General features: G+C 38.6%; 1 pseudogene; it reads left to right on the forward strand.

The window, feature by feature from the left end:
• The window catches only part of LOC107756242 (G-protein coupled receptor 98-like), a 130,433-nt pseudogene that overhangs the window by 33,922 nt on the left and 73,733 nt on the right, over positions 1–22,778 (forward strand).

The raw sequence follows: 22,778 nt of genomic DNA on the forward strand, positions 1-22,778 counted from the left end.
AAACTCAAAGTTCGCTGCTTATTAATAATTAGTAAGGTAGTTGTTATGTTTAGGTATGGGGTATGATTAAGGGACCTAAAATATGGTTATGCAGAATTATAAGGCATTAATATGTGGCATTAATATGTGCTTTAAAAATACTAATAAACAGCCAACATGCATACCAAGGTTGCATTTATTTGAACAGAACTACTCTTGTGATGGCAAATCTGAATGTTCAACTGCCATTACCCCAGTCTTGAGTGTCACATGATCCTACCGAAATTATCCTGCTGATTTGCTGCATTTCTTATTATGTCAGTTTTGAAAACAGTCATGCCTCTTAATATCAAAAGAACAGAAATGTAAATGTATCTTTACTTTTCACTTGTCACTTATCACTTTTGATCAATTTAATGCATCCTTGCTGAATAATAGTATTAACTTACTGACCCCAAACCTTTTAACAGTAGTGTGTATAAAAAATAATATTATGTAAAATATCATAAATTATAATGACTGCAAAAATACTTCTGTTTTCGGCTGGAATTGTATCTTCTTGTGTGGTTTTTCACTTTCAGTGAGGACAGATAGACAGATACATTACTTGACAATGATAACTGGTCATCCTAGTCTCGTTTTAACATTTATTGAGTGCAATTCTAATTGGTGGTGGCCATTCTGAGTGAAATATGTTTTTTATGGTTATCTGCAGTATCTCTTATCTGTGTTTCTCTGTCTCAGATATGAAGGCATCATCATTGTGAGGAACGGAGGAACTCATGGAGCTGTTTCAGTTAGGTGGAATATAACAAGAAACTCCACGTATAGGACTCCAGTCTCTGCCGACCTTAACCCTACATCAGGTACCCTGAGGTTTGCTGAGGGCCAGATGAATGCTGTACTGCCTTTAAACATCACTCAGGACAACTTCCCTGAAGAGGCCGAAGCCTTCGTCCTCAGACTGATCCCTGGATCTGTAGAAGGAGGGGCTGAAGTGGATGAGCCGATGGAAGTGAGTGCTTGGCATGTGCTTGGTTTTTAGTTAATGCATTTAGAGAATGTGTTTGGATTGCAGATCACAGATTGGTGGTGGCTCAGTTCTGAGATGGATTTAGTTATGAAAGATGAAAGTGCAAGTTGACGTTGATGACAGCTTGAAGCACTCTATTTAATTTTTGGAAGGAAAATGTTATTATTCATAATGTGCCTGGGCACTGGTTGTCTTACATGTTCACATGTCACCCACTTTGATGGTATTCTAGACTTTTATGCTTAGTTTCAGGCATCCGTGGTAGCAGATCCCTTTTGGACCTTATCCGTAGGCTTGTGGTGAGACATCCCGGGAGGTTGTTGTCTTACTCTGGCTCATACCCCTTGTCAAAGAGGAAGTTCCCAGATCAGAGCTGGTTCTTAGTTACCATCTGGGCAGCACTTAGTCCGTTTAAGCGGATGTGGCGTAAAATGAGACACATGTGTCTCTCTGGCACAGCAGCAACATCAGACTGCTGGTTATATCGAGTGTCACTTGGGTGTTCCCTTCATGTGGTCCCAGCACAAAATAGAAAGCAGCAGAGCCTGTGGGTGGCTGTGTGTTCTCTTTATAACTTGTCTGTTGCAAGTTTGATTATGTGTAAAAGGAGTGGATAAATCCGACCCGAGTTTATGTTTAAACCCATCAATTAGCCATTACTGTGAGCATAAGTTTGCTAGCTGAACTGACTCTGCAGGATGTGTGAAGATTTACTGAGAAGAGCTTATTCGTGTCAACTGTTCCTAAATTCACTGAAAAAAAATCCCAAAATTGCAGTACTACAAATATTTAAAGAGGTCTTATGCCTTGGTCTGATGAGGCTTGGGTAAATAACAGAGTCATGAACTAGCTCATGAATGCTATTTTTACGCTCTCGTGATGTCTAATGAAAGAGAAGAGCTTTCTAAGATTAGTTCACTGTAAGTTTTACAGATAGACAGACAGATAGTCCAATGTTACATTCACTGTGACGAATGGTGAAATTAGTTTATTGCTGTGGCTTTGCAGGATTCTATATAGAGAGGAAAATATTCATTATTTTAGAGTTCATCACAAGAGGAAACTGATTTTTAAAGCAGTGCTTCGGCTGCAAATGTTCTTCTCTATTAAAAGCATCTGCTACTCTTTCTTCAATGTTATGGTTGGAGTTAGAAAACAAAAAGAAAACTCATGTTTACAGTAATTTGTTTTCATTGGAAATCTTTGGGGCAAGACAATTCAGAGAGTTTGAAACGTCAGAAATGTATAAATGTTTTGTGCAAGTGTACAGAAAAGTGCACTTTAACAAAAAAGTGCTTGTAACTTTGTTAAATAGTTTATATTTTTCCATTCAAAAACAGCTTTATGTGAGCGTAACATAAGCAATACTTGAGCTTTGAAATTGTCTAAATCCTCTTTTTGGCAGTAGGACTACTGTGTTAGCAGAATGAACCTCTAGTTGTGCAATACCAATGTGTAATCCTTAAAGGGATAGTTTACCCCCCACCCCCCAAGAGCATGCTGTAATTTACCCACCCTCATTTCGTTCCAATACAAATATCTTCTTTTGTGTTCCACATACTTCCAAAACATTATGTATGTTAATGTTTATTCTGAAGCAACTTCTTGCCTCATAGACTTTCTTTGTAAGTGCATTACTGTATGTTTGCTTGCTGAAACAAACTGAAAGATGAGTGATTGAAATGAGTGTTTAAGGTAATCGTCTGTAACCTTCCTGTAAGGAACCTGAATATGTTGTTCTTCCTTCACAGATGGTGTTCTTCATTCAGGACAGTGATGATGTCTATGGTCAATTTGGCTTTCATCCCAGACAGAATCAAAGTATTCAGTCAACCAGAGGGACGCTTCCTGTCATTTAGTTTCCTCCGAGAAGGGGGGACCGTGGGAGAGGTACGGCTTACGCTAACTGCCCTCTACATACCTGCAAGACGACTGGACCCATCACGAGCCAGGGATGGGGTGCTGAATGGAACAAGTGTCACCAGTGTGCTGTTCAGTTCCGGTCAGACACGAGCTCAGCTAATCTTGCCCATCCGCAATGATGCCTTCTTGCAGAACGGGGCTCATTTCCTCATTCAGGTAGAATACATTACTCAAATAATTTTTTGACAGTGTTGAGAAATGCATATACTTATAAAATATATATAGCTCGAATACTCTGTGGTTAGAAACATCTGTATAAAAGGTAATAACTTTATGAGGTAATAAGGTAATATGAAAGTGTTTTCAATTTCTTTTTTTAATTGATTCAAGTTGAGGTTGACATAATCAGTTTTTGTTCATTATATAGCAATGTTGTGATGGTATAGACTGCAGTTCAAAAGTTTTTTATTTATCATAGCTGCACTAAATTGATCAAAAGTGACAGTAAAGACATTTATAATGTTACAAAAGATTAGTAATTCAAATAAATGCCATGTTTTAAACTTTCTATTGATTAAATAATCCTAAAAAAATATTAGGCAGCAAAACTGTTCAACACTGATAATAATAAGAAATGTTTATTGAGCAGCAAATCAGCATATTAGACTGATTTCTGAAGGATCATGTGACACTGAAGATTGGAGTAATGGTGCTGAAAATTAAATCACTGGATTAAAATATATTTCAACATACTGTATATTAAAACAGAAAACAGTTATTGTTAAAATGGTTCACAATATTACTCTTTTTACTCTATTTCTAATGATATAAATGCTGAAGAGAATTCTTTCAAAAACCTAAAAAATATAAGACTTCTCACTTGTTGTCATGAGATTTGTGTTGCTTTGTTGATTAAGCGGTGCAGAGAAGCAATACAAGAGCCCTTGAAAGGCAGCAAACATGCTCTCATAGCATCTCAGAAGAGGATGGCGAAGCATGTGTAGTGCTTGTGTGACAGGCAGAGTAGCTCATTGTTTTATAAAATGTTTTTTTTTTCCTTAGTATCACAAACATGGATTGGCGCTTTAAGTCAATTGTTGTGTGCTTTCCTATTGAAATTGTTACAGCCAGGTGTATTAACAGGTAATGGATTCATGTCTCTCATTAGTTGGACAGTGTGCAGTTGGTGAACATCTCCCCACAAATCCCATCTGTGAGTCCTCGCTTTGGAGGAGCTCTGAACATCTCCCTGGTCATCACACCGGATATTGCTAATGGAGAAATTGGCTTCACCAGTAATCAGACAGTGGTGGTTCTGGAACCAGAAGATTCAAATACCAGCTTGGTATACAACAATCTCACAGTCAGTTTTTTCGTTACATTTTCACATCCTAAATTTACTCAATTTAATCCTATTTATTTTGGTGTTTGATTTCAGAAAATTCCCAAATTTTCAATGTGGTCTCAGACTTTTGTGCCCTACTGTACAATTGGCTGGAGAAATCATGGCAAATTTTTTCCTTCCACTAGATAACTCTTCAGCTGAGGCGAGATGGGACGGATGGCCAGGCAGTGGTCTTCTGGAGTCTGCGGCCCGCTGGAGAGAACAGAGATGATGTGACTGTGGGTGACATTTCACCTTTCACTGGATCGGTCAAGTTCCTCTCAGGACAAAGTGAAGCAGTGATTAACATCACTGTAATGACTGACAGCATACCAGAGATTAATGAGACCATCATTCTTACATTAGACAGGTCTGTTTAACTTGTTATAAAGACATTGAGATGTTTCAAATTGTGATCAAGTCCAAATACTTTTTGGATCCACTATAGTCTACAGTGGATCGAAGTGTTGGTTCCTTTCTGAAGTTTTACCTGATGACTCCTTTCAGTTGTTCCCTTTAATCTGGGAATTATCTTGTAATCATTGTGCTGGGACACTCTTTGTCCTCCCTTCACAGGGTACAAACCGCTCGCTTTGTAGTGTACTTCGGGTAAGTGCGTACTAGAAAGACTGTGCCTTAGTGTGTGCTATGAATCAACTCTATTTATGTGGAAAAGCATCCACTCTGAACTTTCAGGGGCTTTGTCTTAACGTTTCGATGGGGTATGTCTCTTTATCTGGGTGTGTGAAATGAATAGTAAGAGTGTGTTTGTATATGTTGGGGGTGACTGCACTTGGATGCAGGCAAACGCTGCTTGTACTCATTGAGCACCTCATTTACGGAGTTCCTTTATCCTGTCCTGTAAACACATCAGTGTTTGTATGCATGCAGCACATCCTCTGAATGCATTTGTTTGAAACACTTCTCCCGCAAGCTCTTTGTCTGCCATTTTACTAATTATCTGAAGCCTTCAGTGCTGGCTCAGACCAAGCGAAGCTCAGTTTATACACAAGACCCCTGCTGAGAAGGGAGGATAGTGGGTTGCTCTAAAACGTGACTTGTCAAATCAGCATAACCAAGAGGCCTTAGGCCAAGCAATTTAAGACACTTTCAAATTCCGGCGTGACCACACTCATACATATCCAAAATATGAATCTGGCAAATGGTTTGTCACAGAATACTGGTAATCATTTTTCCTTATATCATGCATTTTATATCATATAAATCTGCCCATACTGCTTAAAACAAAACATGATTGTGCATTACAATCTACCATACAGTAATATACAGGTGCATCTCAATAAATTAGAATGTCGTGGAAAAGTTAATTTATTTCAGTAATTCAACTCAAATTGTGAAACTCGTGTATTAAATAAATTCAATGCACACAGACTGAAGTAGTTTAAGTCTTTGTTTCTTTTAATTGTGATGATTTTGGCTCACATTTAACAAAAACCCACCAACTCACTATCTCAACAAATTAGAATACTCCATAAGACCAATAAAAAAAAACATTTTTAATGAATTGTTGGCCTTCTGGAAAGTATGTTAATTTACTGTACATGTACTCAATACTTGGTAGGGGCTCCTCTTGCTTTAATTACTGCCTCAATAACTTTTCCACGACATTCTAATTTATTGAGATGCACCTGTATCATAGTAGATTTTTTCAGCTTTTTAATAATATAACTTTACAGTGTCACTTAGTATCACCATGTTTCTCCACAGGACAAATGTGGACAACCAGATACTTAAACCAGGTTTCACCAGCCGAGAAATTGTCGTTATGGAGAACGATGACCCTGGAGGAGTATTTGAGTTTTCACCACTCTCTAAAGGACCTTGGTTAATCAATGTAAGGCATTCATTCATTCATTCATTCATTCACTTTATGATTTAATTTTCTTTATTTTCTTATTTATTTACAAATGTATTCTTTTTTATTGATTTATTCATATTTTATATATATTTTCTTTATTTTAAACATCAAGATTTTAAGTTATACTTTTTATGAAAATATAAATGTATACTTTGTAAATGGTCACCTGTATAATTAGTATAATATAGTCTCTCATCAATAGTCAGTAGTCATACAGATTGACAAATTAATTAAATGTTAAATAGAATATTAAACTATTCGACTGTTAAATAGACTGTACGACTACTGAGTATTGACAAACAAATTACAAAGTATACAGTTATATTTTCATAAAAAATATAACAAACATTTTATTTATAACTTTAAATCTTGATGTAGAAAATACAAATAAATTCAAAACAAATATTAACTAATAAGACATTTATGTATGTGTAAACAAATAGTAAAATAAAAAATGATTTTAGATGGAGTTTAGCATGTACCTTTCATTTATTTTATTTTTTTCATTGCAATTACATGGAAACTATGCAAAAATGTGACATGTTTGGATGATTTGTTGGCTATGCAGGAGGGGGAAACGGTTGAACTGAGGGTGATCAGAGAGCAGGGGCAGCTACTAAACCAACTCATAAGATATACAGTGATTCCTTCTGGAAATGCTCAGTTTTATGGGGCCACAGGGATCCTAGAGTTCCAGCCAGGGGAGAGAGAGGTGATGGTGACCCTGGTAGCCAAGTCTGATGGGATACCAGAGGTAAGTCCTCAGTACTTATGATTAAGGCTTACTAACGTTTATTATAATATGATGTCCTCTAATTAACTGATGTTGTGTTACATAAAAGATGATCTACATAGTTTCTTACACTTCCCTTAATGTTAAGATTACTTTAACACTTCATGTTTGGAAATTCAAAATGTAAGCAAACCTGACTTCTAAATGATTGTCTGATGTTTTGACTTTAGCTAGACGAGACATTCTCAGTGGTCCTTAGTAGCCACAGCACGCCAGCTAGTCGCCTTGGCAACCGAAGGCAGGTCAACATTACCGTGCGTTGGAGTGATGACCCATTTGGGGTCATTGAGTTCATTAGGCCTGACCTAGACTTCACCATCAATGAAAGTAAAGCCATGGATTCTCAGTCAGGTATGGAGATCTATAAGCTATAGCTTCGGGTCACTCAACTTTCTTAACTTTTAGAATAAGTTTAAAATAATAACATCGCATAATTATGTATGATAGCATCCTACCCCATTGGGAGAAGCAGGGGTAGGTTTGGGAACGTGTCCGTCTTCTGGATTCTTGAGCCGACCTATACAGGAGACATCAATCCAGTGCAGGGTGAGATCGTCTTTGCTGAAGGGGAGTACCTGAAAAACCTCACCCTATTTTCTATGCCAGATGAGGTAAGCTTCAGCAGTTCATAATATCATAAGTAGATACTTATGTTTATAAAGCAGAAGCATATCTGTAGTACAAATGATTTTTTGTTTGATGCAGATCCCAGAGAAAACTGAAAATTTCACCATCACCCTTCTGAATACAATGGGTGGAGCGAGACTAGGAAACATTCTCAGTGCAAGCGTAAGCATTCGTGAGAATGATGATCCAATATATTTTGCCGGTATGTTTGACATTCAGTGCATTGTAAATCTTAATTTGAAGATAAAAGGTTACAACGGAGCCTGTTTCTGCCTCTGAGTTTAAAAATTTTTTAGTAATAAAGTAATTAGTCACACTGTGACTGTAAATTCATATTGTGGTATATACTGTAAAGCAGCATTCAGTTGTGAGAAGTAATGAAATTATGAGAAACAAACTCATTATATACAATTCTGTTCAAAAGTTTGGGGTCAGTAAGTTTTTTTAACTAAATTATTTATTCAGCATGGATGCATTACATTGAGTAGAATTGACTATTTGAAATAAATGAACATTTGAACTTTCTATTCATGAAATAACTCTGGAAAAAAAGTATCATGGTTTCCACCAAATGTTTTCAACATTGATAATAATAATAAAATATATATATATATTTTTTTCTTTTTTTTTTTTTCTTGAGATCCAAATCAGCATATTAGAATGATTTCTGTAGGATCATGTGACACTGAAGACTGGACTAATGACTGTTGAAAATTCAGCCTTTTCATCACAGGAATAAATTACATTTTAAAATATATTAAAATGGAGTAGTTATTTTAAATTTGAATGATAATTCATAACATTGCTAGTTTTACTGTGTTATAAATGCAGCCTTGGTAAGCATAGGCTTTTTCAAAAATATATAAAAAAAATATATATATTTTATGGCTGTTTTATTAGTCTTTTATACTGATATAGCTGCTCACTGTATCAATATCAAAATAATATCAAAATTTGTTCTTCTTTTGTATTGTTTTATAGAGCCTGTGGTTCAGCGGGTGCGAGAAGGGGGCGTGGCCAATTTCACCATTCTGCGAGCTGGGCTAGCTAACTTTATCACCATAGTGAAGTATCGTTTTGAGTACGGTGACACATCACCAGGAGACTTCACTCCACTGAGTAACGACTCAATGTTCGTCTTTGATTTTGGAGAGTGGATGAAGAACATGTCGGTTGCGGTGGTAGATGATGACATACCAGAGACAGATGAACCATTCTACATAGTCCTCTTCAATGCCACAGGTTTGTCACGTCCTCAGCTTCCAATTAACCATATATGCAGAGCATTTTATGTTGCAAACTTTGGGTCCTATTCAACATGCATTGACTTTTGCATGGCCTTGACTCTCAAAAGCCCTCTCTAATCCTTGTATTGTGGAACACGCACACATTCATGAAAAGGGTTGGGTGACTGTAGAAAGTTAATTACAAAACTGTCCTTCTGCAGATCACAAAGCAAACCCACCAAGAGCTGTGTCTCTGGAGGTTTTACCACGTACCCTGAGGGATTATGTTCAGATACATGGGTGTTATTATGAGCTTTTGAGAGCATAATATGATTGCTGTGGTTAGTTTGTACCAATTACAACAGTGTCACATGTAGAATGATATTTAGCATGACAGTTACAATGTGTGTGAATGTTAAACAAATGTGCTGCCACATATTTGAAAGCGCAAGCATTTGTTAATGAGAAAATTGAAAAGGATTATGAATAAAATGTTTGAATTATTCATTATGAATCTGAAAGGAGTTATACTTGATTGAACTTTTATTATGATCATTTAATTGCATGCTAATTTGTGCTATGTCACAAACATTTGATAACATTTTCAATGCAATTCTGGGTAACACTTTATTTCGATAGTCCACTTTAGACATTCTATTAACAGTAAGTAACTTTGCAACTACATGTCAACTAGCAGTTAGTAGAGTATTAGTAGACTGTCTGCTTAATATCTTCTAACACTTTCTTTGTCAACATTCTACTAACCCTAAACCTACCCTAACAGTCTACTCTGAGAGTTAGTAGACATGTAGTTGCAAATTAATGAGAATTAGTTGACATGTAGTTACAAAGTTACTTATAGTTAATAGAATGTCTAAAGTGGACTATCGAAATAAAGTGTAACCCAATTCTGTAATGTAATATAAAAAAAGGCTTGGTCACAAAGATAATTCCAATAATTGTTCGCCTTATACACTATCTTTCAAAAGTTTGACATTAAGAGTAATAAGAAATGTGTCTTGAGCATCAAATCAACATATTAGAATGATTCCTGAAGGATCATGTGACACTGAAGCCTGGAGTAATAACTGCTGAAAATTAAGCTTAGCCATTACACAGGAATAAATTATATTTTAAAATAGAAAACATTTTAAATTGAAGTAATATTTCATTTTTTTACTGTATTTCTGATCAAATTAATAATGCAGACTTAGTGAGCATAAGAGACTTCTTGTAATCTTAACAACCCCAAATATTTGAACAGTAGTGTATGTTAAAATAGTTGCGTTTTATTTCATTTTATACATTTTTGCAGATATCAAGACTGATAGAATGACCTATAATGCTGCCAAATCAATGTGAGAGTATGAGAGTGATACTGTACTTAAGTGTGTTTGTATGGGTCTTGTCAGGTGATGCAGTGGTATATGGTCAAGACACTGCTACAGTGGTGATTGAGGCCAATGACGATGCCAATGGGATATTCTCTCTGGATCCCACTCAGAAACTAGTGGAGGAGGGAAGAACCAATAACTTTTAGTGAGTCTCCAATTCTCTAACCAGATGTAAATTTCATTGCAGATTCATTTTGATTCAAATAAAACAATGCTGTCTTTTAGTATTAGAAAAGAAGTATTCATGTTCTACTCTCTGTGAACTCATGTTTCCTTTTGTTTCTCCAGTGTTCTTCCAGACAGAGGACACTTTGGCAATGTCACAATATACTGGCAGCTGTTCGCCAATGACACCCCCCTTGAACCTCACCAAGAATTTCTGAACACATCTGGTTCTATAGTATTTTTTACAGGGGAGAAGGCGAAGCCTATTGTTCTTGAAGCCATCTCAGACAAGCTCCCAGAGTTCAGTGAGTTTTATGAGCTCAGACTTATGAACGTCTCAGGTAAAGTCAATATCAGCGGCCACTGGTTTAAGTTAATAATTCTTAAAGACTTCACGAAAGCTTTTTTTCTTCTTTTGGAAAAAATGGACCAACATATTGATGAATCATGCACTACACAGATCTTTGTCCAATCAAATGCTCTCTCTACACTCAGAATGTCCCTCCCCATAATACCACCTGAAATCAACTAAGTAGCAAACTGTTTTTCAAGACTGTAATCTAACTAAAACCAATTATTTAAAAAATTGTAATGATCTTTCTTGAAAAGTATGCAGAGTTCCTGTTTTAACAGCAAGTACTTCACCACAGAAAAGGAAGCTGCACTTATTCCATGAGGTCTTTAAGTTTTAAAGTTAGTTTTTAAGTGCATATTTATTACATCAGTTACATTTGAAACAATGTTGTCTTTAGGTGGCTATCCTGGTGAAGGAGGAAAACTGGCAAAGAAAGACCTCAATGCAGCCGTTCTCATACCTTTCAATGACGACCCATTTGGAGTTTTTGCTATTGCCCCTGAAAGTCTGGAGCATGAGGTAGCCGAGGACGTCTTGTCAGTCAGTGACATGTTGGATGTCACATCCTTCACCATACTTCGTCAGCAAGGCACTTTCGGAGATGTGCGTGTGGCCTGGGAAATCCTGTCAGGAGCTTTCCCACATGGTCTCCCACCCATGGAAGACTTGACATTGATGGCCTCATTTCCTCAGGCCGTAGAGCTCCGACCACATGCCAGAAGACGCCATGCTGGCACTGATGCGTTCTTCTTCTCTGGACTTCCAGGAGCTTATGGATCCATCAGTGCAGAAACCCATCTGCAGGTTCCAGTGAACCTGGCTAACTTTACCCTGTCAGTCTGGCTGATGTCCAGGCCTAATACAGATGGATTTATTGTTTCTAAAGGCAACAAGAATGGAACTATCTATTACGGAGTTCAGGTCCAGACTAATGAGTCCTATGTTACTGTTATGCTTCATTACACAACCATAGGATCTAACAGCACACAGGTGGCACGAGCTACTGCAACTAAATTTGTAGAGGATAATACATGGGTTCATGTTGTCATCGCTGTGGAAGATGGAATTATTGAGTTTTATCTGGATGGGAGCCCAATCCCTGGGGGGATTAAGAGTCTAAAAGGAGAAGCCATTGTGAATGGTGAGTAAAGTTTGTCTTTTTAAAAATATGTAAATTTGGACTGCAAAAGTTGTCATTTGTCCCAAATATGCATATGTCCCACATAAATATTGATGATAAAATTTTAAGTATATATAAATGTTGAGTATATAAATAATAATAATAATAATAATAATAATTATTATTATTATTATTATATTATACTAACAAAAAAGAAAACAGGGTGTATCCTTTTCTTTGGATACACAGAAAACGTATTTCAAGGATTTCGTTTTTTTGCTCTTTGGTAAAATGTATTTGTTAAAATAGTTCTCAACATTTCACATCATTAGCATCAAAACCTTTTTTGAATTTATTTCAGCACCCCATAGTTTAGCATTTTAACAACTGCACTACAAATTAGGAAATCACAACTGCCATAGTACTCCATTTGGAGTTCCTCTTAAAGACAAATTCCTCATGCTTATATTGGTCAAGCAATGAGATGTGGTTCCTCACCTATTCTTGTGGCCCATATCTTGTCTTGTGAGAGCCCTATGCTATTGTTTAGCTTTTCACAGGAAGATATGCTTGACTGAACACTAGGCCACTGGACATTGTTAGCAGCACATAAAGGCAGCCGGCGTACTCTCTCTCTCTCTCTCTGAAAACAATAGAGCCCCTACTAAGACTTTCTTGACATCTCTTATACCATTTTCAGTCAAGTGAATGTACACATTAACTGCATGGATATCTGAGATTGTCTCTTTTTGTTAGCTTTACTGGTGATTGCGGCCTTTGTTAAATGTTCTTGTTTGGGCTCCATGAAGAGTATTTTCTCAATTTGTACAGTTGTGTGCCTTTGAATGTCTCTCTGGTGGTCAGGAGGTTACTGCTTTAAGCTGGTGTAACCAATGAGAATGAACTCCACCCTTTTTATTCCAATTTCACCGCTGTCACATCATAGGAAATGTTCCACTTCCCCACCTGCTCATATAATGAGTTATCTTGGCCCACTAAGAAGGCTATGTCAATGGTGATTGGAAGGGACACAGATATGTCACCACATTGTGTTTCTCCAAAGACATTTCACTATTATGTGTTGTTAGCTGGGTCAGACAGTGCTTGCTTGAATACACTGCTTTGAGTACAGTCCTGTTTCTTAGCCTCATTGCGTGTTCTTTTTCAGTCCTGCAGTAGAGATTATGCACATTTATTATGCAACACATGGGCGTAGAATACACGGGGGACACATCTCCTGCACTTTTAAATTAACGTAAATTCATCCCCCGCACTTTTCTAGGGCAAGCAGAGTTTTTTTCGGTTCATGTAGAGGTTTTCAAGGGCCAGTGTGAATAAATCTGGATTTAAATTCAAAGAGACAAGATGGTCTTTGCATGACCTGACATTTTATTCATATCCAAAACGATGTGAACATTATGGAGTGCTGAACACTCTCCTGCAGTGTATGTTTCATTCATACTCAAAGCTGCAGGGCACGCTCGCGCTGAAAGTCCAAAACAACCTCATAGAAGTAATAACTTATGACATGTGCAGGAAATCCCTAATATGGACAAAAGCATCCGGTTATCGCTGTAGCTAAGCTGAATAAAAAGCAGAAACGTTTTGACTGATGAAACGTGAAGACAATAAACACACGATTGCGACAATATATGGGTTATGTGTTTGTCATCTTCAGGTAATAAATGAATAAAGCATATGAATATAAGTGCTAAGTGACATATAAACTATATTTTCTGTGATATTCTGTGATAAAAATGGAAAAAGTGTTTGTAGTATATAAAACAATCATAAAATTGTCATAAGGAAAATATAATAGAATACAAAAGGTTATTGTCCAGCAGTGTATTTGATTTTCTTAGCCAATTAAAAGAGATTAGGGAAAAAAACTGTCAATTAGACTAGATAGACAGACAGACAGATAGATAGATAGATAGATAGATAAAAATAACAAAATAAAAAAATATATTAAATTAGACATTGCTGTCCCCCTCACTTCTGAAATGATGGCTACGCCCCCGATGCAACATGATTTAGTTTAGTTCATACATGCTTACTAGTGAGGCTTATTGCTCATTCTTACCTTTAAGTATTAAACTTTAGCAAATAACTCGTCCTGCACCAGTTGTGCTACCGGCATGAGTGATCCCTCAAATTGTGTGTCTTATTGAGGAGAGGTGTGCTATTACTTTTCTAAGTAATCACCTGGTGAAATGAAAGAGGAAAACTTACATTGAAGGAAAAACCAAGGGACCAAGCTTTTTTGACTTTGACCAGTAAGAAGCCATCACGTAAAGCACTCTAACATTTGCATAGAAACAACCTAAAGCCGCTCAGAACACCTTAGCTATACTCCATATTAACAACATGGCAACCAAGTACAACCCTTTATAGCATCAAGGTCCGCTACAGACACCACTCAGGGTCATAATATAATGTGATATAATAATCCTAAACATTTCTGAGATTTTAAGAAATGTGCATTTTACTTTATTTTATTACATCTTGGTATAAGTAAGTTTATTCTCTTTTTTTGTTGTTGCTCAAAATAGAGGTGTGCTATTAATTTTAATTTACTTAAAGTAATCCAACTTAACCGACTTGGTGAAAAGGAAGAGAAAAAGTCCTTTAGACTTACATAGAAAGACAATTTTTAAGCTATATTTAGGGACAAAGCTTTTCTGACATTGACCAGTAAGTAGTCATCTAGAAAACCACTCAGAACACTCTAGCTTTGCTAAGAAACACTCTAAAAATGGAACACCTTAGCTACCAGACATTAATGCTTTAATATCGTATTCTGTGGCAAAGACCTCACATGTTATCTTCAGAAATCCATCCATCGGAAGCATCCTGGGGTAACGTTCTATCATAAGATCTTCTGGGGTTTAAACATAACCAATAGGGTTGCAAGCCCAAATGTTTACCCAAAAAGCCACACCATCCATCCATCCTAACGCCTTGCATTGAATTCTTCCATTCAGATGCTTCGCCTATTAGGATCGGTTCCAACCCAGATGGTGAACAGCGCTTCACTGGTCTTCTACAAGACCTCCGGCTGTACTCCAGCTGGCTCAACCGCTCCGAGATTCACGAGCTCCACAACCAACCAGCCAAGAACGACCTCCACAATGTGTCAGGGTACCTGACATACAGGCAGGAGGAGAAACTGAAGTCATTTTTGGTCGAAGTACGGGACGATCAAGAAGAGGAGGGTGAAGAGGTTTTCTACCTACAACTGGTGGCAGTTCAAGGTGGAGCACGTCTGCCGATGCCCAGACCGACCACCATCCTCAAAGTCATGAAGAGTGATAATGCCAATGGACTTTTCAGCTTTACTGGTTCCTGCATACCAGATGTAGGTTTTTATTTTTATTTTATTAAAATCTATTTTATTTTAAAACCAAATATAAAGCAATGCCACTGTTTGGCATAAACATAACTCCTATGAAAATGTCTATGCAAATGCAAAAACTCAAAACAAACTAATTCTGACTATGCAAAACATAAGCATCCTGTGAGAAATCTATAATGTTGCTGCACAGATAGCCTTCTGACCAGCACAATTAAGGTCTAATGAGTTAAAATCTAACCGTATTATTTGATTAAGTACCCAAGTTGCTTTTTTGTCAGTGTTTGGTTAACCTCCCCTCCGAATGTCAGAGTTGGGGATGAAGGATGGAGCGAGGACTCAATAGTGCTGGAAGATAAGGGCTTTAGTAATAAAATAAAACAAAACAGACAACAAAAACTTCCCCTGTGGGGGAAAAACAGGCTGGCAAGGTTAGGCAAGGCAGGATCTCGACTCGACAGGACACATCCAGGGAGATATGGTGACGAACTGGCCCAGGACTGCAAACACAAGGAGAATAAATGGAGAGCAAATGAGGAGGGTAACGAGGGAACACATGTGGGGCAAATTAACCAATGATCAGGTAACAAGATGGGTGGGGTCAAGACAATTGACGAGAGCACATGGCACACAGGAAACAAAGACAAAAGCCATGTGCTCACACAAAACAAAACACACTTACACAAGCTTTATTTTGTAAGTCCTAGATTAAAGTTGTTACGTTTAAGAGCTGCCCATAACGGTCAAATCCCCGGACTCTGGATTGTAGACCCTGATTTCTGCCAAGCTGTTTACATAGTACTAAGGCCTGCAAGTAGTACCAGGAGAGACGTGGGAAAAGCCTTCATGTTTAGGGGAGGCCAATAGGGGTAAATGATGATTTGAAAATGTCACGGTTCACCTCTGTGACACGTCTTGGTGCCCTTCTTTAGGAAGTGTTTAAAAGTATTAGTAGCAGTAAAAATAGGAGTCTACTTATTTTCTTTTAAATTATGGCTTTAATAATGATAAAAAAATATTTTTGCTCTGAAGCTAACCTCGGTGCTGCTGCTCGTATCATTGTGACCATCGCTGCTTCTGATGAGGCTCATGGCATCTTCCAGTTCAGTGCCGACTCTCTGACTGTGAATGGCACAGAGCCTGAGGAGGGCAGAAGTACTGTAGTACTGCAGGTCAGTCCTAAACTAATGAACATGGATCATCATCAATTATTTTGTCCCAGCTATGAATTTATTAAAAAAAAAAAAAAAACTTAAAAATGCATTTATATGTTACAAACATATAATTATTAAATGGGATGGGATCTTTTAGAATTATTCCTTAGAAACAAAAGTCGAGGGGAAAGAGCAACTGGAAAACCAACAATTATTAAGTACACAAAGTACACATTTTTTCTATGCAGTATTGATTTGTGCATTTCATAGATAATAATTCAAAACACCTTCCAAGCCTTCCAAGTCTGGTCTGGGTTGCAGCCCTTCAACCAAAGTGACGTTGACAAGTTCCAAAAACACAGACTCTGCTCTCTCCGGTTCCTCATCATCAAGTACCCTCAGGGTCACATTTACTTCACTCTGATTAGCAGAGAATATCACAGACTCCACAACAGGCACAAAGTCATTCCCTGCACTGGCCCGACCCACTCCCAGTGTGCTATATGGAGCTGCATCAGTGTCCCTCAATGTTCGATATGTCACTCGCACCCTTCCCATTAAGCCCTTTCTTCATTAGGATTATATCAGTTTCGTCCTGATTCTCGGCAGCTGGTCATTGAGGAGGACGTGCAGACCATCACCCTCTACGTCCAGCACCTCTATGGCTTCCGTAGCAACCGTTCCAGCATCTCCTACAAGACGTGGCCTGGCACTGCCCAACCTGACAAGGACTTTGCATCGGTAGCAGACGGGCAGCTTCTGTTTGATTCCCGCCAAACATCTGCTGCCATTCGCCTGTCTATTCTCAATGATTCCCTAACTGAACCAGATGAGGATTTTTATGTGAACTTAACCAGCGTGCGTATTCTCAGTGCCAGCTTGCCCTCAGTCGACACTCAGCCTCGCATTGTGTCTCAAAATAGTGTCGCTACAGTTACCATCCGTGCTAACGACGTGGTTAGCGGATCTTTGAGTATAGGGCCAGCAATAATACACACTTCTGAAGACAGTCAGGAGGGGGCGCCCCAACAGAAGCTTGCCTTAAGAGTACGCAGGTCGGCAGGGCTCACAGGAGTGGTGAGTGCCAAAATCGGAGCCTATGCAGGACTCAAAACCCCAGTGGTGGATGAAGCCCAATTTCATCAGGAGCATAATGGCACATGGGCCTTGGAAGGGGAGGAATTCGCCTTAGAGACCCAAACTGTCACATTGTTGGAGGGACAGAACGAGATGGAGGTCAGTGTCCTCATACTGAATGATCAGGAGCCAGAGGGGCAGGAGGCTTCCTTTATCTACCTCAGCGAAGCAGAAGGTGGAGCACAGATTGTCAGCGTGCCAGATGAACTGGGGTTCACTTCCTTTGCCAAAATCATTATTCTGGGTGAGAATCTTACTGGCATTACAGGCCTCAACAATAAGGATTTTTCTGCACCATTGATATGTAGTTTTTCCACAAAAAATGGTTTTAGGCCAGTTATTTCTAGCGTGTCAGTAGGAAATATCAGTTTACATTTCCAGACATGCCATTAATTGTAATAATCCAGTGAGATTCTTGTATACACAAGGATAACATTTTAATCATATGTTCTTCTAAAAGTTGAACACAGTTGTGCTGCCTGTTTTTGTGATACATTTATTTTTTTCAGGGTTCTTTGATGAATAGAAAGATCAAAAGAATAGCATTTATTTGAAACATAAATATTTTGTCACATTGTAAATGTCTTTATTGTTGCTTTTGATTCATTTTATGCATCCTTGCTGAAAAAAAGTGTTCATTTCTTGAATGAAATCTTATTGACTCCAAAATTTTGACTGATGGTGTATATTTGAACCCAGCTACTAATGTTTCTCTGCGACAGGGAGTGATCTTCAGAATGGTATAGTCGGCTTCAGTTTGAGCTCTCAGGTCGGTCAGATCCTGGATGAGGACTCAGAGAACAGGACAGCGACACTCTTTCTGCAAAGACAGGAAAACAGGTATAATACATGTTTAAGATGATGTTGTGCATTCACTACTGCAAATCGGTGTTAATCAGTTTTAGATCTGCATGCCAAAAAACAGTTTTTCCCCATGTTTCTAGAGCGTTTGAAGATGTGCTGGTGTTTTGGCGGGTCACGTTCAGCATTACAGTTTACTCAGTGCTCAGTCATGGAGTGAATCTGACCAGAGAGCTGCAGGAAAGGAGAAGTACTCTGTGCCCTCAGGTTGGAGGTCCGGCCAGACAAGGTATATTTAAATCATATTTTACTTTTTAAATCATATTTTAGAAGTGTCTCATGACATTTTTCATTGCCCATTTTTTGCTTTGCTTTTCTTTTTTTTGATTATGCTTGTTTTTATGTACTGCTTATTAGGAATCCACCTTTACAGCTTCTCTGATCATCTTACTCATTGTTTTTGTTTTGATTGTAGACCCTGATTTCTGCCAAGCTGTTTACATAGTACTAAGGCCTGCAAGTAGTACCAGGAGAGACGTGGGAAAAGCCTTCATGTTTAGGGGAGGCCAATAGGGGTAAATGATGATTTGAAAATGTCACGGTTCACCTCTGTGACACGTCTTGGTGCCCTTCTTTAGGAAGTGTTTAAAAGTATTAGTAGCAGTAAAAATAGGAGTCTACTTATTTTCTTTTAAATTATGGCTTGAATAATGATAAAAAAATATTTTTGCTCTGAAGCTAACCTCGGTGCTGCTGCTCGTATCATTGTGACCATCGCTGCTTCTGATGAGGCTCATGGCATCTTCCAGTTCAGTGCCGACTCTCTGACTGTGAATGGCACAGAGCCTGAGGAGGGCAGGAGTACTGTAGTACTGCAGGTCAGTCCTAAACTAATGAACATGGATCATCATCAATTATTTTGTCCCAGCTATGAATTTATTAAAAAAAAAAAAAAAAACTTAAAAATGCATTTATATGTTTGTCCATACATGAAAACAATGACGCGAGTGTCAGGGCTCTGTCACAAAACCATGAATTACACTAGACCGAAGTGACAGAACCCTGACACTGAAAGCATGTAACATGACCCCTAGCTGTGAGATGTCTTCATGTATATTTAATGCGTCTTCACACCTGGATGGATGGAGCGTGCATTCTTCTCTTCAAGGAGATTGGATGCATGGCATCTCCAATGGCTTGTTCGATTAACAAGACAGATGTTCAGTGAATTCCTTTAGAGGAAGACCTCTCAACTAATGGCAGAAAAGACACAGTAGCACGTGCTTTCTCTTATGCTCTCAGTCTCAGCAATTTCGAAGCATGACTAAGCAGGAAAAAAGCGCTTTAGCGCTACACATTTAGTAACTAATTTCCTTTCCATTTAACCAGTTAAGTGAAATGTAAACACTGTAAACAGTGTTTAATGATCATGTAACTCAAAACTGTTTCTCAGTCTGAGTTTATAACCCAACAACATCTACAATTCTGAATGGCTACAGTAATTCTGTTAAAAGATGCTGAAGTTAATTTTGTTGTTCTATAGTTGGCTTACAGCGACCTTTATCCTTTCTTTATCAGATATCTGAAGAAGGCTCAATGATCTCCTGTGTAGTTGAGCGCACACGTGGCATATAATTATTAAATGGGATGGGATCTTTTAGAATTATTCCTTAGAAACAAAAGTCGAGGGGAAAGAGCAACTGGAAAACCAACAATTATTAAGTACACATCATGATTTTTTTTTCTATGCAGTATTGATTTGTGCATTTCATAGATAATAATTCAAAACACCTTCCAAGTGACTTTTACCTGGTCTGGGTTGCAGCCCTTCAACCAAAGTGACGTTGACAAGTTCCAAAATTACAGATTCCACCCTCTCCGGCTCCTCATCTTCAAGTACCCTCAAGGTCACATTTACTTCACTCTGATTAGCAGAGAACATCACAGACTCCACAACAGGCACAAAGTCATTCCCTGCACTGGCACGACCCACACCTGGTGTGCTATATGGAGCTGTATCAGTGTCCCTCAATGTTCGATATGTCACTCGCACCCTTCCCATTAAGCCCTTTCTTCATTAGGATTATATCAGTTTCGTCCTGATTCTCGGCAGCTGGTCATTGAGGAGGACGTGCAGACCATCACCCTCTACGTCCAGCACCTCTATGGCTTCCGCAGCAACCGTTCCAGCATCTCCTACAAGACGTGGCCTGGCACTGCCCAACCTGACAAGGACTTTGCATCGGTAGCAGACGGGCAGCTTCTGTTTGATTCCCGCCAAACATCTGCTGCCATTCGCCTGTCTATTCTCAATGATTCCCTAACTGAACCAGATGAGGATTTTTATGTGAACTTAACCAGCGTGCGTATTCTCAGTGCCAGCTTGCCCTCAGTCGACACTCAGCCTCGCATTGTGTCTCAAAATAGTGTCGCTACAGTTACCATCCGTGCTAACGACGTGGTTAGCGGATCTTTGAGTATAGGGCCAGCAATAATACACACTTCTGAAGACAGTCAGGAGGGGGCGCCCCAACAGAAGCTTGCCTTAAGAGTACGCAGGTCGGCAGGGCTCACAGGAGTGGTGAGTGCCAAAATCGGAGCCTATGCAGGACTCAAAACCCCAGTGGTGGATGAAGCCCAATTTCATCAGGAGCATAATGGCACATGGGCCTTGGAAGGGGAGGAATTCGCCTTAGAGACCCAAACTGTCACATTGTTGGAGGGACAGAACGAGATGGAGGTCAGTGTCCTCATACTGAATGATCAGGAGCCAGAGGGGCAGGAGGCTTCCTTTATCTACCTCAGCGAAGCAGAAGGTGGAGCACAGATTGTCAGCGTGCCAGATGAACTGGGGTTCATATGTAAACTACACCGTCACTCAGGTTGATTCACCCGCAGACTCGTCAAATGCCTCAGACTTTGCCAATGCTACAGGCTCCATCCATTTCTTGCCAGGCCAGCGCTCTGAGGTAACAGGATCGACCTGTCAAGCAGTTATTATTAATGACCATAGGACCACCAATTAAGGGGGAATGTTATAATATTGTTATTATTGTGTAATGGCTGGACAACATCTGTTCACATGATGACTGTATATGTATAAATACGTTTGCATTAATGAATGTAGTTGATGTCTTTATATATACCCATTTTTATTAACGCAGTATTAAAGCCAAACTGTTAATATATGGCTCCATCTGGTGGTGGTTTTAGCCACTTTGTTTAATTGACGGTGTAAATTCATTAAGGGGAATTTACCTCCCTTTCATTGGGGAAGTCGTGGCCTAATGGTTAGAGAGTCAGACTCATAACCGAACCCCGTGCCAGATGAACTGGGGTTCACTTCCTTTGCCAAAATCATTATTCTGGGTGAGAATCTTACTGGCATTACAGGCCTCAACAATAAGGATTTTTCTGCACCATTGATATGTAGTTTTTCCACAAAAAATGGTTTTAGGCCAGTTATTTCTAGCGTGTCAGTAGGAAATATCAGTTTACATTTCCAGACATGCCATTAATTGTAATAATCCAGTGAGATTCTTGTATACACAAGGATAACATTTTAATCATATGTTCTTCTAAAAGTTGAACACAGTTGTGCTGCCTGTTTTTGTGATACATTTATTTTTTTCAGGGTTCTTTGATGAATAGAAAGATCAAAAGAATAGCATTTATTTGAAACATAAATATTTTGTCACATTGTAAATGTCTTTATTGTTGCTTTTGATTCATTTTATGCATCCTTGCTGAAAAAAAGTGTTCATTTCTTGAATGAAATCTTATTGACTCCAAAATTTTGACTGATGGTGTATATTTGAACCCAGCTACTAATGTTTCTCTGCGACAGGGAGTGATCTTCAGAATGGTATAGTCGGCTTCAGTTTGAGCTCTCAGGTCGGTCAGATCCTGGATGAGGACTCAGAGAACAGGACAGCGACACTCTTTCTGCAAAGACATTTAGCCACTTTGTTTAATTGACGGTGTAAATTCATTAAGGGGAATTTACCTCCCTTTCATTGGGGAAGTCGTGGCCTAATGGTTAGAGAGTCAGACTCATAACCGAACCCCCAACTGCTCCCCGGGCGCCGCAGCAAAAAATGGCTTTAAGATGATGTTGTGCATTCACTACTGCAAATCGGTGTTAATCAGTTTTAGATCTGCATGCCAAAAAACAGTTTTTCCCCATGTTTCTAGAGCGTTTGAAGATGTGCTGGTGTTTTGGCGGGTCACGTTCAGCATTACAGTTTACTCAGTGCTCAGTCATGGAGTGAATCTGACCAGAGAGCTGCAGCAGACCTCGGGCACATCCGTCTGCAGGAAAGGAGAAGTACTCTGTGCCCTCAGGTTGGAGGTCCGGCCAGACAAGGTATATTTAAATCATATTTTACTTTTTAAATCATATTTTAGAAGTGTCTCATGACATTTTTCATTGCCCATTTTTTGCTTTGCTTTTCTTTTTTTTGATTATGCTTGTTTTTATGTACTGCTTATTAGGAATCCACCTTTACAGCTTCTC

This window comes from Sinocyclocheilus rhinocerous, unplaced genomic scaffold, assembly GCF_001515625.1.
Source record: "Sinocyclocheilus rhinocerous isolate Xijiao unplaced genomic scaffold, SAMN03320098_v1.1 scaffold1043, whole genome shotgun sequence".
In the NCBI taxonomy this organism is placed as follows: Eukaryota; Metazoa; Chordata; class Actinopteri; order Cypriniformes; family Cyprinidae; genus Sinocyclocheilus; species Sinocyclocheilus rhinocerous.